Genomic DNA, 16,289 nt, shown 5'->3' with positions numbered 1-16,289 from the left:
CCTATGTACTTGATTTTTTAATGGATTTAACACATAATATAGAAACTGAGAATTATAAATTATATTAATAATTTGTTCTGCTAAGATTAATAGCAACCAGTTAGAAGAAGTTCCAAGTCAGTAGTGTTTGATCTGTTGTATAACCCCGCATTCCCCTTTATACTAAGTACCTTAAGTTTGGTGGTTTGCTGGCAGGTCTCCAAGAGACTCTGACCAATTAGGGAAATGACTCACAACAAATGTTGTTGCAAAAACTGGTGAGTGGTACAGACAGATTGTGTCCCAGAATAGAAGGACTCTGAGAGAAAGAGAGGAGAGAGAGAGGAGAGAGGAGAGAGGAGAGAGGAGAGAGGAGAAGAGGAGAAGAGGAGAGAGGAGAAGAGGGGAGGGGAGAGGAGAGAAGAGAAGAGAGAGAAGAGAAGAGAAGAGAAGAGAAGAGAAGAGAAGAGAAGAGAAGAGAAGAGAAGAGAAGAGAAGAGAAGAGAAGAGAAAAGAGGGAGGGAGGGAATGAGGGAGGGGAGGAAGGGGGAGGGAGAGGGAGGGGGGAGAGAGTGCGAGAGATTGATAGATATTGATTCCCATGGGCTTATATAAGCATCTAGTAGAGTAGGACTCCTATCCCACCCTAATCCTACCCCAGTAATACAATAAATACTTTGGCACAAAAGAAATAGTTAATCAATGGCTAGAAAAGACATTTTTGAACAATAAACTTTGACACCATATCACTCAACTATAGACATTTTCTTATGATATTCTTCAAAAATTTAATGTTTTATTTTCTCTCTTACTAATTATTGTATTATTAAATTTTGTGTCATCAATAGTTTGAAAAATATGAATGTTCACCATTATGACCCTAATGTTGCTATAACAGTATTATAAGTGAGTAATTTTAAAACAAAGAAACTATTTTCTCATACATTAATAAATTGTATTTGAAAATCAACAATGACTTAAAATTTAGATACAAATACAGGAGTAACATCTTATATTAATAACAGAGAAAACAGAACTTTCATGCCTGGTTATTGAGAATAAATCATGGTTTAATGTTTCTGGTGAATCATTTAGCAATAGTAACCAAAACCTGTGAAACTGAGTATTCTTTTACTTTATAATAGCTGGGATTTAGTCATAATAAAATACCCATTTATCTTGATGAGTTAGCTAAAGAATATTGAGCATGGTAGCTTATAATCATTAAATTAGGGAATTTATTAAATAAACTATTAGGCATTTATATAAGGAAAGACAATTTTCAAAAACTGAAATTAGGAGAATGTCTACAGATTTAAATAGAAAATATGAGAAATGACAAGTCTTAATTGGCTTTTTAACATTCTTTATGGATAGGAAGTGCTCAGGCCTTTAGTTCATAGGGTTGCTGTGAGTCATCTACGACTCGACAGCACCTAACAACAACAACAACATGGATAGGTAGTTATTAAGGGTGAAGACAATCAGTCAAAATATAGCCTCCTGGTTTCTGGAAATTTACACATGATTCTTAACAATATGGCTATACATTAAAGATCATAGCAAAGGAAGTTTAAAGATCCCTTTGACATTCTGAATTTTTTGAATGTGAATAAACTTATTCCAGAAGAGATACATATTTCTGTAGGTATTTCTTCTCTCAAAGATTCTAAAAACCATTTAAGACTTGAAGTTTATATTGAAAATTACTGAGAGGGAAATTTTTTGCCCATAACAAAAAAGGTCTACTGCAGAAAAATAATCTACCTTGGGGAATGTACTCTTAAATATTGGCAAAAGCCTGCTATAACACCAGTGCAGGAATTGAAATTATCTAAAGGTAAAATATATAAGGGAATCTTGAAATATCATAATGTGGATTGTTGGGGGGTTGGTTTCTTTGTTTTTACAAGGCAGTTGTGGGTGCTAGGTGTATTGCTTCAGTGACAAGACTTTATGAAAAGAGTATCACTGAAAAGTCAAGTTGGAGATCAAGTCCAGAAACCATTCAAAATTGGAGAGTTGATATTTACGTGGATGTCTTTAAACCAAAGCCATTTCTCATCTAATTATATGGAACCTATCCAGACTTATGCTGTGTTCTGAAAAAATTATAGCATATAATTGAAATAGAGAATATAACTGACTCAAAGCATGGAGAAATTATAATCCTCAAGTGCAGTTATGTCTCCAAGGGGGTATATCTAGAATATTTCAGGTGTGAGTACTCAGGCTGTTCTAACAGAAATCAGGACTCCTGAAAAGACAAATAGTTAGGATTAGCTATTTCTGTGGAAGCCACTTTTTTGCAGAATTTTGTTGATCCAGCAACTCACATCAATCTCTTACCAGAGAACAAGGACATCAAGGTAAGAAATGCATTTTCTTTACTTGCTATAAAAATTTATTAATAAGCAATACAACAAGACTTTAAATTGTGCTTTCAATATTTTCCATTTACTCAACTTTAAAGAGGTTTAGTCCTCTGTTGACTGAGAAAATGACTTTTTACAAAGAGGAAAACATATCCTTTTAAACCTTCAATTGCATCCCAGAGTGTGTTCTTTTAGATTGTAGATCTATTTAAGTGCCCTTAAGATCATGACTACATACTTACAGGAGTACCATGATAAATGAGATTAATTTCTCTCTGAAAACACTTATATGTTAGCATGAAGGAACATGAAATTTGTGGGCTAACAGATTTTTAAAATTACAGTGCTGTAAATTTACTCCGAAAGTACATGAATGCTCAAGGGCCAGTAACTATGGAGTTTTCAAAAGCAATTCTTTATTCTGCTCTACAGTTCCTTACGCTAACTCTGAGTAACAGAATTGTTCCTGCTCTTGTTGTTTCTCTAGTAGAATTCCATTGATGATTAACATTCAGAAGAACTAGTCTATCTCTGATTTGCCATACATGAGTTTGTTAGAGTAAGAATAAGTGATTCCTGCAAAGGACTTGGGATGATATTGACTATCTAATAAAAAATCCACTGCCCTAGATTACAATTTATAGCGCCAGGACATCAAACTTTGTTATATTACAAGGTGAAAGTGATTCTACTGGAAAAAGTAACATATTGGAACTTAAAATGGACATATTATCCTAGATTAAGACATGGAGCATTAAGAACATAGATCCTTTCTTATAATAGGTCACAGAGAGTCTACCATTTAACAATCCTACTAGTTGTGCAGAAGAGTTCTGATCTTTCCATATACTCTCCAACATTTATTGTTTATTGTGTTGTTACACTGTGACTGCTGCTAAAGGGAAATGGTATCTCATTGTTGATTTGCATCTTTCTGGTTCCTAGTGATTTTGAAAACATTCCCTCATGTGTCTGCTGCCCATCTCAACATTCTCCTTTGTGAAGGCAGTCTGATGTTTTCTCAAAAGGCTGAACACAGAAATCCCATATAACTTAGCAATTTCATTGCTAGGATTATATCCCAATGAAATCAGAACTGAGACACAAATGGAGATATCTGTGTCTATACTCATAGCCACATTATTCATAGCAGCAAGAAAATGAAAACAGTCCAAATGATTACCAACAAATGAATTAATAAAGATACTGTGGTATATTCCCATAATGGAGTACTCTGCAACACTAAGGTATAACGACTTCATAAAACACTCATTTTGGAGAAGGGAGCATTATTCTCATGAAATATTTCAGCCACAGAAGGACAATTACTGTGTAAAGCCATTATTGCAATCATAGGAGGATAACTAAGCAAGATACATACAAATGTTCAAAAGGGGAAGTGGAAGTGAAGAACGAGAGGCAGAAAAAAAGAAAGTGGAAAAATCACTGGGAAAAAAAGTTTGGTAGGCAGATTTTACCCTCTCTTGGTTGTTCATTTCTGCTTATATTCATATACCTATTCATATACAATGTAGGCTAGGGGTTCTAAGTATGACCCCATTTCATCTCTTGTTAGTTTGGGGATTTACACCAAGTCTGTGATGTGCCTTGAGTTGATTTTTTGTGTATTATGTAAGCTATGTATCCTGTTTCAGTTTTCTACAGGTAGCTGTCCACTTTTGACAACACTGTTTGTTGAAGTTTGAACTTCTTTCTTAATTAACATTTATTCTTGATCATATGTTACTCCAAAAATGCTTCCATGTTGATCAATATTTTCTGGTAGAATGACAGTAACTTTAAGGAATTTTCATAAAACAAGGACATCAGATAATGATAGAAGACAGTAATGATGAGAATTAGTACCCTTAAGATAAAATGCAGAAAACAACAGATCAACAATAATTATGAAGTTAAAACATAAGATTAAAAGGTAAATAATAACAGAGTAACAAGTTTAACATGACCAAATTATTCACCATTTTATTTCTGTGTACTTTAAAATATGCTTATATTAACATAATATTATTTATATTACATTATATTATATTGACTTGGGGAAAATAGTAAAATTAAATTTAAAAAATGCTTTCTCATTTTGAGTAAATGCAGAATTATATCCCAAGTTTATGTATACTACCAAGAAAGAAAAATATTAAAAGATAGAACATACACACAATAAGTACCACTGACTACTTAAGAATAAATAAGTTTTTCTGGGAGAAGTAGATTCAAAATGATCCTATACATATTTTGGATGCTTTGTCCAACACCCAGGACAAATCCCTAGAGAAGTGTATTATGCTTTGTAAAGCAGAAGTTCAGGAAAACAAACAGACAAGATGTTAAGAGGAACGGATTGACACAGTGGTCACAGCACTGTGTTTAAACATAGCAACAACTATGAGGATGGCACAGGATTAGGCTGTCTTTGATTCTGTTACACAAAATTGTGTGATCATTATTGCTCAAAAGCAACTCAACATCAAAAGGTTAACCCAATATATCAATAATATACCAGCTTTAATATGTAATCCATATAAAATAAGTTTTGTAGCTGTAAATGTATCTTTTAAGATCAGTGTGAATATTACACTTACAACATATCTTTATTCAGGGTTGCATGGTGCCGAATATCAAAGACTACACACTTCAATATGGACTAGCTCTCAACCTTAAGAAAACCAAAATCCTCACTATTAGACCAATAGGCAACATCATAATGAATGGAGAGAAGATTGAAGTTGTCAACAATTTAATTTTACTTGGATTCCTAATCAACATCTTTGGTTCTAGAAGATAAGAACTGCACTGGGGAAATCTGTTAAGGACCTCACCAAGGTGTTGAGGAGCAGGGATGTCAGTTTAAAGACTAACGTGCACTTGATTCAAGCCATTGTCTTTTTCACTCACCTGCTATGCATCTGAGAGCTAGACCATGGTTAAAGACAACAGAAGAGTCGAGGTCTATGAATTGTGGTGTTGAAGAACAGTACTGAATATTCCATGGGCTGCCAAAACAGAACAGCAAACAAATATGTCTTGAGAAACTGTATCCAGGATGTACCTTAGAGGAAAGAGAATGAAACTTCATCTCAAATCCATTGACCATGCTTTTAGAAGGTTCTGTTGTTGTTGTTATGTGCTGTCAAGTCACTTGCGACCCATAGCGACCCTATGTACAACAGCCCTAAACTCCACTCTGTCCTGTGCCAATTGCACTGTCTCTGACAATCCCATCCTAATTATCCCAGTCACTGAATCAATCCACCTCATAGAGGGCCTTCCTCTCCTGTGCTGTCCCTCCACCCTCCCAAGCATGATGTCCCTCTCTAAGGACCGGTCTCTCCTCACAACACGTCCAAAGTATGTTAGATGGAACCTCAGAATCCTTGCCTCCAAGGAGCCACCTGGTTCAACCCTTTCCAGGACAAATCTGTTTGTTTTCCTAGCAGTCCATGGTATTCTCAATACTCTTCTCCAGCACCACAGCTCAAAGGCATCAGTTCCCCTTCTATCCTCCTTGGTCATTGTCCAACTCTCTGATGCATAACAAGTGATTGCTAAGACCATGGCCTGTATCAGACGCACCTTAGTCTCCAGAGAGACACCATTGCTCTTCAGTACTTTGGAGAGGTCCCTAGAAGGTTCTAGTCCCTGAAGAAAGACATGCTTGGGAAGGTGGACAGCTAGAAGAGAAGATAACTCTTAACGCCTTGCCACAAATGATGGCAAATGTGTTTCTAAGCACGGTCGTCAATTTAAAAAGTTTGCAGCAACGTGTTAATATGATGGGTCAAAACAGTCACTGTAGTAATGGGCTGAAGTATATTAGGTTGTCACAGATAGGGTAGGTTTTAGATCTATTATTCATAAGGTCAATATGAGTCCGTAATCAACTCCATGGCACCGAACTACAGTAGCAATCACATCAGTCAAGTTTAACAGCTTCATAGCCACATGTATTACTGTTCTGGACAAAACAGGTTCAGATTGCTGTTTGTACCCCAAAAATAATTCAATGCATATAGTCATCCTGTAATCTAAGGTTCTGAAGTACAGAGAAATCAGAGTTAATTACAAATTAAATATTAACAAATGTGAATTCTGTTGTAAGTCATCCTCACTTTATTCTCTTCTCATTGATTTAATTATTCTATTCTCTCTATCAAGAATTAGACTATTCATTTTTACTTCCTTAATCATAATTATGTAACAGTAATTTTGTCTTAGGACTAAATTAATTAAATGTTCACATTAGTCTTTTTATTATTTAAACCAAGATCTTAACATTAACATGCTGCTTTGTTCTTTGGACATTGCCATATCCTCCAAACTAGAAGAAGGTCTCCTAGGGGCTGAATTGCTTAAGCTGTTGTGTTACTTACACTGAAATGACTATATATCACAAAATACCTTAAAGAATTAGATATTTTTTCTATCATATGCTGCTTATGGTTATGTTAGCATATTAAATGTTGTTGTTGTTAGGTGCCGATGAGGCAAAGATGACTCATATCGATCCTAGGAATGAAAGACCTGAACACTTGTATAACTTTCATCGTACCTCCATGTTCATAGTTTCCGGAGGCAAGTTCTTTCAGAAGTGAATGTCACTCCTGTTTTCAAGCTTATTTTAATCAAGAAGCTACATCAAACGCATGCTTTTAATTATCTGTTAGGTGAATTTTGTCATCAAGTATATTCTGAAGTTTGTCTTTACATTTCCCAATTTTCTTTTGTTATCTATCTGCTATTGATCTTGGGACAATATGGTCAGAAATCACCTTTTGTCTGACAATATTGAAGACACCACTCTACTGCCAATAGATAAGACACCTTGCTCTGCTAGAAGTGTAAAAACAGTCCCTATACTGGCCTTAACTTCTACTGTTTTATTTCTTCCTTTGGTCTATTGCTTTTTCTTTTAAAATTTGTCTTTTACGTTTGCTAGACAGTTACATAACAAGGATATGACTGAATTGTTTTTCACGTGATTGTTGTTACTGATTATCATTTAATTGGCTTCATGTCATAGAGATCCTATATAGAGCAGAAAAAACCCCTGCCCAACGTTTTATTTTCCCAACTGAAACATAATTGGCATTTTACTTACAGAATACATTTTCTTATTAGTTTTATTTGTTATTTTTCCTTTGGAACATTTCATGGGTATATGTCTACACACACACTCCTGTCTTTAATCTTCTTGGCCATTGCTTCAGGTGAATTTATCTTTACTGTTTTAATAAAATACTAATGTTTTTTAGAGAAAAATACTAATCCTTTTAGAGAAAAAAACTTTACTTTAAAATATAAGTTCCTTGAACCATTTAAATATGACCATATATTAGGTTTTGGTGGATTTATTTTGGGCATCAATTTGTTTCAAAAATCATAGCTTTCAATATAGATTGCATCTTAACATCAGTAAAACTAAAATTCTCACAACTGGACCAATAAGCAATATCATAATAGAATGAGGAAAGTTTGAGACTAGAAACAACTTCATCTTCAAGGTATCACAAGGTATAGTGCACTGGGAAAGTCTGCAGTCATGGATCTTTACTAGTCACTGAGGAGCAATGATGTCAGTTTGAGGACTAAGGAGTGTATGATACAGGTAATGGACTTTTCAATCACTTGCTATCCCTTTGAGAGCTGGACATTGAATAAGGATGACACAAGAATTGATGTTTTTGAGTTACGGTGTTTGAGAATAGATTTGAATATTCCATGGACTCCAAAAAAAACAAACAAACATATATCTTTGAGAAAGTGCAGCCAGAGTGTTCCCTATAGGCATAGATAAAGCTTCATCTCATATACTTTGGGCATGTTGCTAGAAGAGGCTATTCACTGAAGTTGGATTCATTATACTTGGAAAGGTGGAGGGATGGTGAAAGATGTGAAGATGCTAAGCTATATGGATTGACACAATGACTGCAGCAATGGGCTCAATTATGTCAGGAATTGTGAATATGCCAAAGGATAGCACATGATTCAGATCTGCTAGCTATACGGTCCCTATGAGTTATATTTGATTTGACAGCACCTAATAAAAACAAAAATAATCATCGTGTGTGTGTGTGTGTGTGTACCATCAAATCGGATCTGACTGGCACAGGAGGAGATTGCCCCTAAAAATAATCATCTTTTGCAGTCCAAAATTGATCAAACATAAATCAAGATACATTAATTACTAATGGTGCCTAGAATAAAAAACTGTATATAGTTTGAATCCCACCAGCTGCTCCATGAAGAAGCATGGGTAATTCCCTCCCTTGTGATTAACTACCTCTGAAAACCTGCCAGAGGGTCAGCTGTGGGTCAGTTCCAATTCAATGGTCAACAACAACATCTTTTTTATGACAAGCTTGTTCCCTAGCTGTGAGAAACTACACTGCAATCACAAAGGCATACACTTTGAATCCACCAGCTGCTCCGTGGAAGGAAGATGGGTAATCTGGAAAGCAATTAACTGCCTCTGAAAATCCTCTGAAGTATCATGAGTTGGTTCTGACTCCATGGCACACAACAACATCTTTTAAAACAAAACAAAACAAAACACAAAAAGAAACTTTACGTGTAGACTTAAGCTGATGGACTGCACAGGAATTATATTGACTATATCTGTGGAAAATATCATTTGAAAAGCTCAATATCTGCAGTCAAAATAATGCCAAGTACTGACTGTGTAACAGACCATGGATTGTTGTTGTTGTTGTCGTTGTTGTTATGTGACATTGAGTGGCCTGCGACTCATTAGTGACCCCATATACAATAGCTCTGAATCCTGCCTTATCTTGAGCTTGTCAACTACTCCCATTTCTCCAGTTATTTTGTCAATCCGTCAATCCAGGGTCTTCCTCTTCTGCGCTGTCCGTCCACCCTTCCAGAATGATATCCTTCTCCAAGAGACTGGTCCCTCCTAGCCATGTGCCCAAAGTATGTGTGATGGAGCTTCAAAATTCCTGCCTCCAAGGAGCAGCTTGATTTACTCATATGAAAATTCAAACTGAAGCTGAAGAAAATAAAAACTAGTCCCTAAGAACCAAAGATTCTGCTGAATTGGCAGTATCAGGAGGATGGTGAAGAGATTGAACCTGTTCACAGCTTTAGTTTGCTTGGCTCCACAAGCAACACTCTTGGCACCAGCAGCCAGGAAATTAAAAGACGTATTGCGATTGGAAAGTCTGCTGTTAGGGACCTCTCTAAACTACTCAAGAGCAACGATGTGTCTCTGGAGACTAAGGTGCTTCTGGCACAGGCCATGGTTTTGCAATCACTTGTTATACATCAGAGAGCTGGACAATGGCCAAGGAGGATAGAGGAAGAATTGATGCTTTTGAGCTTTGGTGTTGGAGAAGAGTGCTGAGGGTACCATGGACTGCTAAGAAAACAAACAGATTCATCCTAGAAAGGGTTAAACCGGGCTGCTCCTTGGAGACAAGGATTCTGAAACTTCGTCTGACATACTCTGGTCATGTTGTAAGAAGGGACCGGTCCTTGGAGAGGGACATCATGCTTGGGAGGGTGGAGGGCAGGCACAGGAGGGGAATGCCCTCTGGGAGGTGGATTGATTTGGTGACTGGGGCAATCGAAATGAGTGTGTCGGAGACAATGAGATTGGCACAGGACAGAGCAGAGTTTAGAGCTGTTGTACATAGGGTCACTATGAATCGCAAGTGACCTGACAGCACATAACAACAACAACAACAAGAACCAAAATATGACCTTGAGTCTATCCCACCTGAATTTAAATATCATTGAGCAGCACTTACTAGACATCGAGAATACTATCAGTGAAGAAAGCACAAGGTAAATATAGAAGAAAAAGAAAAAGCCAAACTGTATGCCAGAAAAGGTTATAAAAATTACATCAGTATATCAAGAAGCCAAAATAAAAGGAAAAATGCCAAAGTAAAAGTGCTGAAGAGTCTAAACAGCAACTTGAGGAGATATAGCAAAATGAGGATAAAAAGGAAAGAATTTGCTTATCATCTCTCAAGCACAAAGAATAGGAAAAACAAATCCCTGAGTGATGTATCTCAGTCACAAAAGGACAAATACTGCATGGTGCCACTGTTGTAAAGCAGGACTGACCTCGGGGTTGGGAGGAGACTGAAAAGGATGGGTTCAATAATGTATACTGCATTGAAACAGATGAGGGAGAAAACTGTTTAAGAAGGAAAATTATTAGGTATTTTTTTCATGACAGGAGTCCAGAGCGAAGGCTGTATAGTGGAGTGGACCTGGGGGGATGGATTATAAAACAATGAAAGAATTTTTCTTTCTCTTTTACTTTTCCAAGAGAGTAGTGTACTAGGGGGAGGGTTGGGAGGGGAAAAAAGTGCAACAATGAAATCCAAAGTCTCTGTAAATTTTCATTAAAATTAAAAAGAAATTTTAAAAAAACCCCACCAAATCCATGCCTTAAATTGCAATATTGAAACATGCTATAGGCAAAATTTTTTTTATTTTTATTTTATTATTTTGTGTGTGTACCGTCAAATCAGATCTGACCAATACAGGAGGAGATTGCCCCTCCTTCTCCAGCAGAGCATCTGGTGGATTCAAACCACATACCTCTGGGATTGCAGTGAAGCTTCTTGCCAATAGGCCACCAGAGCTCCCTGTGAGCAAAATTTTAGACAATCCTTGAAGTATCAACAGAAGATGGAAGGAATACAGAGTAACAACAACAACAACAATAAACCTTTTGACACTGAAAAGTTTCAGGAAGTGCCAAATGAACAAGAGCAAAAGGTAATGAAGGAAGAAGTTCTACCTGCATTGAAGACATTGGCAATTAGGTCCCATGAATCAATGGGATACCAATTGACATGTTTCAACTAACAGATGCAGAGCTGGACTTGGTAACTTAACTATGCCAGAAAACTTGGAAAACTGCTGCCTGCCCAACTAATTAGAAGAGATCAATATTTCTCCCCATTCGCATGAAAGATGACCCAACAGAATGTGGAAATCATATAACAATACCAGTAAGGTCACATGCAAGCAAAAATATTGTTGAAAATAATCCAAAAATGGCTAGGACAGTAAATTTACAGGGACCAGTCAGCAGCTCAAATAGTATTAATAAAAGACTGTGACACCAGAGATATAATTGCTGATGTCAGATCAATTCTTGCTGAAAGCAGAATACTAGAAAAAATTGTATCTGTGTTTTATTGAGTAAAGAAAACTATGGATAACAATGAGATGAATAGGTATCCCAGAACATTCAATTGTGCTCATGAGAAATCTATACTTAGATCAAGGAACTGTTGTTCACACAAAGCAAGGCAAAGCTACTTGTTGTAAAATCAGGAATAGTGTGTGTCAGGGTTGTATTATTTCCTCCATACTTATTCAATCTGTATGCTGAGCAAACAATTCGTGAAGCTGGACTATGAAGAGATCTGAAGAGAGTCGGAGGAAGACTCACCACCTGGGTTATACAGGTGGCACACCTTGCTTGCTGAATGTGAGTAGGACTTGCTACCGCAATGCAATGTGCTGAATGTGAGGAAGTGCTTGCTATAGAAAATCAAGGACTACAGTCCTTGGTATGAATTACATCTCATCATCAAGAAAACAAACGTTTTCACCACTGTGCAAATAGGCAACTTCACTGTAGAAGAGGAAGGATTGAAATTGTCAATTATTTTATCTTGCTCGGATCGATAATAAACAACTTCTGCACCGTACTCAAGAATTTAGGAGACATATTGCACTGGTCAAGTGCACTATCGTTGACCTCTCCAAAATTATGAGCTGAAATACTGATGGTATGAAGACTAACGTGCAACTGATTCAGGATATGGTCTTTTCAATCACTTGCAATGTATCTGAGAGCTGGACAATGAATATAGATGACAGAATTGATGCATTTGAGTTGTGGTGCTGGAGAAGAATACAGAATATCTCATTGACTGGCAAAAGAACAAACATGTATGTCTTAGAAAAAAATGCAGCCAGTGTGCTTCTTGGAAGCAAAGGTTACAAAGCTTTGCCTTTTATAGCATGGGCATGTTGTTAGGAGAGGATTTTTTTTGGTAGGGCTTGGAAAGATGGAAAGTCAGAGAAAGAGAGGAGGAGTCCCAATGAGATGGAGCAACTTCAGCAATGTACTCAAATGTATCCGAGATAGTTAGGATGCTACAGAATCAGACAGGGTTCAGGTGTTGTTCAAAGGGTGCTATGAGTTGTACTCAATCACACGTAACAACAGCGTGAATCCGTTCCTATTCAAAGGTATATAATTACTGAAAACTAGGTATCAAATGGCAGGCAGGCATTACTATTATTCTACATAAATCAGAATTTGGCCTTACTCTCTAAATTCTGAAGTAACTATTTCTTAATACTTGTATATAACCATGCAAATGGAGTTAACTGAATTGATCAGAAAGCTTACTTGAAGAAATTGTTCCGGCTTTTTTGTTTGCTTGTTTGTTTTAGAAAAAAGTCAGTCAAGAGACTTTTTCAGGAAACCCAGGAAGCCGCTTGGGTAGAAAGTTGCAGTGCTAACCCAAAAGCAGAAGGTGAAATTTGCTAGCTGCTCCACAGAAGAAACATAGACAATTGATTCCTGTACGATTTATAACCCTGAAAACTCCCTGGAAGGTCAACCACACAGAACAATAGTACCAACCAGACTTGGTTAGTTGTATTCGGAAATGTTTTTCATCAAATAGGATTATATCACACGCTTATGGAGAGGGTTGTTTTGGTTTTGTTTTTGTTTTAGTTTACACTATACTTGTAATTGAATATGAAGAACTAAGAAACTGTACAGTCTATTTTTTTAAGATGCTTAATGACAGCTATAATTGCAAAACCTAACAAAAAAGAATAATTAAGAAAATAATTTGTGTTTGAGTTTAGTATTCCAAAATACATTGCCTAAGTACACAAGGTGACCTTGCAAAATAAAATTTGGAAAGTAGTTGTCTGGTTCTTGTCAAGTTACATTATATTGAAACAAAATGTAATGGACATGAAATAACTGTTGTTTTCAGCCTAAATTAAATTACTCTCTGTTACTGGAATAATTAGGCAAAGAAAATTTAATGTGACAATGTAAATGCACATATGTAATGAAAAGGCTTACAGCTGCAGGAGGAAATGCTAATTAGACTCTACCACGTTGACGTTACCACAGATTTTACAGAGAAGCAAGTTGTATATTTTAAACAGTTGACATTATCTAGTTCACATAATAAATCAGCAATGTGCATTAAAATTAGTTAAAAATTAGAAATACTTTAAAAACTAATTATTAAAAATAGTTTATTGAGTAATAATTCTCTAGCTGCAGAGTATAGGGTAGAGATTGGATAGTCAAATTCATATTTTACAAAGGGAGATATTTTACATGTAGATAAATTCAAAATATGGAATTTACAAAGAATATGCTAGGAAAGTAGAGGAATGTGAATGGTTTTCTTATGAATATTACTTTTACAGAACCTATATAAGGTGATATTTGTCTAATACATTTCATGAAATTTCGTGGAAAGTCAAGATTGTGTAAATTATCCCCAATTTACTTGTATGAAATTTTAGGTAAGACAACTATCTAGGTAAGAAATAGAAACTATGAAGGAACATATTTCTACATATTTTGATAAATTTCTAATACACCATCCAATTTTTATAAGTAGCAAAAATGCACTAATAATTTATATGCAGTAGCAGAAAATGTAAGGCTTCCAGGTTATATTAAATATGTTATTGAAATATATTCTAACAGTCACAATATCGTGTGTAGATAAACATTGGTAACTAAGGTAATACTAGTATTTACACTTTAAAAAGGAAAGTGATGACATGTGTGAATTCATTCAATTTTAAACCTGCAGATTTTGCAAATTTTTTATTGAAAATAGAAATACATTTTGAATACTTTTTTTAAACTAAAATTTACTGTTATCCTAAATACTACTACTCATTTTCTAATGATATTAGGATTGACCATTCCATTTTTTTAATTGCAAAATACAGTAATATTCTGATGTTAAACCAAACTTACTGCCCTGTAGTCAATTCAGATTCACAGAAAATCTTCATTGTTTTCTTGTAGTTGTTTTTGTCTTGAAAGAAATTGTCCATATATTTCTCATGGAGCACGTGGTGAATTTCATCATTGGATTTTACAGTGAGCAACCTGGTACTTTACACATTAAGGCATCAGAGATCTTTCCACTTATTTGATATATGATTTTTTAAACATACTTGGATGTTTTATTGACATGTTTAGCAAGTTAAATGGGATTTAATAATTTAATATTGGAAATTTACCATCGCAAAGAATGATTCAGAATAAAATGAAAAATTTGGACTCCCCTGATGACCTAGTGGTCAAAAGCTGTGCTACAGTAGCAAAGGCACACAGTTCAAATCCATCAGCTGTTCAAAAGAGAAGGATAGGCACTTTTCTTCTGCATGACATACTGCCTCTGAAAACATGCTATAGGGTCTGGCATAGGTGAGGTCTGACTCAATGCCACATAACAACTAAAAACTTATAACTTTGTTCCCATTCTCAAGAAGGGTGCCTAAGCAGGACATGAAAAATTTAAAATAATATCATAAATATTACATGAAAGCAAAATAAATGAACCCCCAAAGGTTCAAGCAAGGTTTAGGAAAGGTGGTGGCACCAGTGATATCCTAGATGAAAGAAGAAAATTACAGAAGAATGTCTATTTGTGTTTCATTGACAAGGCAAAGTAACTTGACTCTATAGACCATAACAAAGTATGACTACCATAGAGAGTGGAAGTCCCAGAATAATTTATTGTGCTCATGAGAAATCTGTACGAAGATCAAGAACCTGTTGTCCAAGTGGAACAAGGAAATATTGCCTAGTTTAAAATAAAGAAGGGTGTGCATCAGGGATGTGTCTTTTCTCCATACCTGCTCAATCTGTATGCTGAATAAGTAATTCATGAATTTGAACTCTGAAGAGGAATGTGACATCAGAATTAGAGAAAACTCACCAAAAACCTGTGTTACGCTGATAACAAGACCTTTCTTGCTGAAATTGAGAAAACTTAAAATACTTCCTGCAGAAGATAAAATACTATCGCCTTCAGTATGGATTACAACTCAACAACAAGAATAAAAAAGGTCCTCAGCACAACATCATGGCAGACTAGAAATGATTGAAGCTATCGATTATTTCATCGTGCTTGGATCAACAATCAATACCTTTGGTACTATTAGTCAAGAGATCAGGAGACGCATTGCATTGAGCAAGTCCACTGACAGGGACCTCTCCAAAACCCTAAAAATGAAGACTAGTAAGAATCTGAATCAGGTCGTGGTCTTTTCAATCACCTGATATATGCATCTGAGAGCTGGACAATGAGTAAGGATGACAGAAGAACTGACACCTTTGAGTTATGGTGCTGGAATAGAGTACTGGGCTGCCAAAAGAACAAACAGTTATGTCTTGGACAAAGCGCAGCCAGGGTGCTCCTTTCAGAAAAAGATGATGAAGCTCCATCTCATATTTTGTACATGTTGTTATGACAGTGCCTGTTCCTTGAAAAGGGACCTCACTTACGGAAATATGGAGAGTTGGTGAAAGAGAAAAAGACTCCCAGCAGGATGGATTGACATAGTGACTGTAACAATGGGCTTCAGTGTGTCAGAGATGATGAGGACGGCACAGAATAGGACAGGGTTCAGGTCGGCTGTCCATCGGGATGGTACAAGTAGTACTGGACTTGATTGCTCCTAAAAATAACAATAAACACATTACATAGTTTGAGCAATATGATTTTTATTTCAAAAAATAAGTGAGTCATTCAGCATTGTAGTATCTGAGATTTTAAATGATACTGTTGCTCATGTATAAACATAAATAACATCCAAGTAGATATATGTATACCCATGTTTATTGCGGCTTTGTTTACAATA

Source organism: Elephantulus edwardii, unplaced genomic scaffold, assembly GCF_000299155.1.
Source record: "Elephantulus edwardii isolate Elephantulus edwardi_28Jun2011 unplaced genomic scaffold, EleEdw1.0 scaffold00029, whole genome shotgun sequence".
In the NCBI taxonomy this organism is placed as follows: domain Eukaryota; kingdom Metazoa; phylum Chordata; class Mammalia; order Macroscelidea; family Macroscelididae; genus Elephantulus; species Elephantulus edwardii.
The sequence above is the reverse complement of the archived record's forward strand: the minus strand, read 5'-3'. Positions refer to the sequence as shown.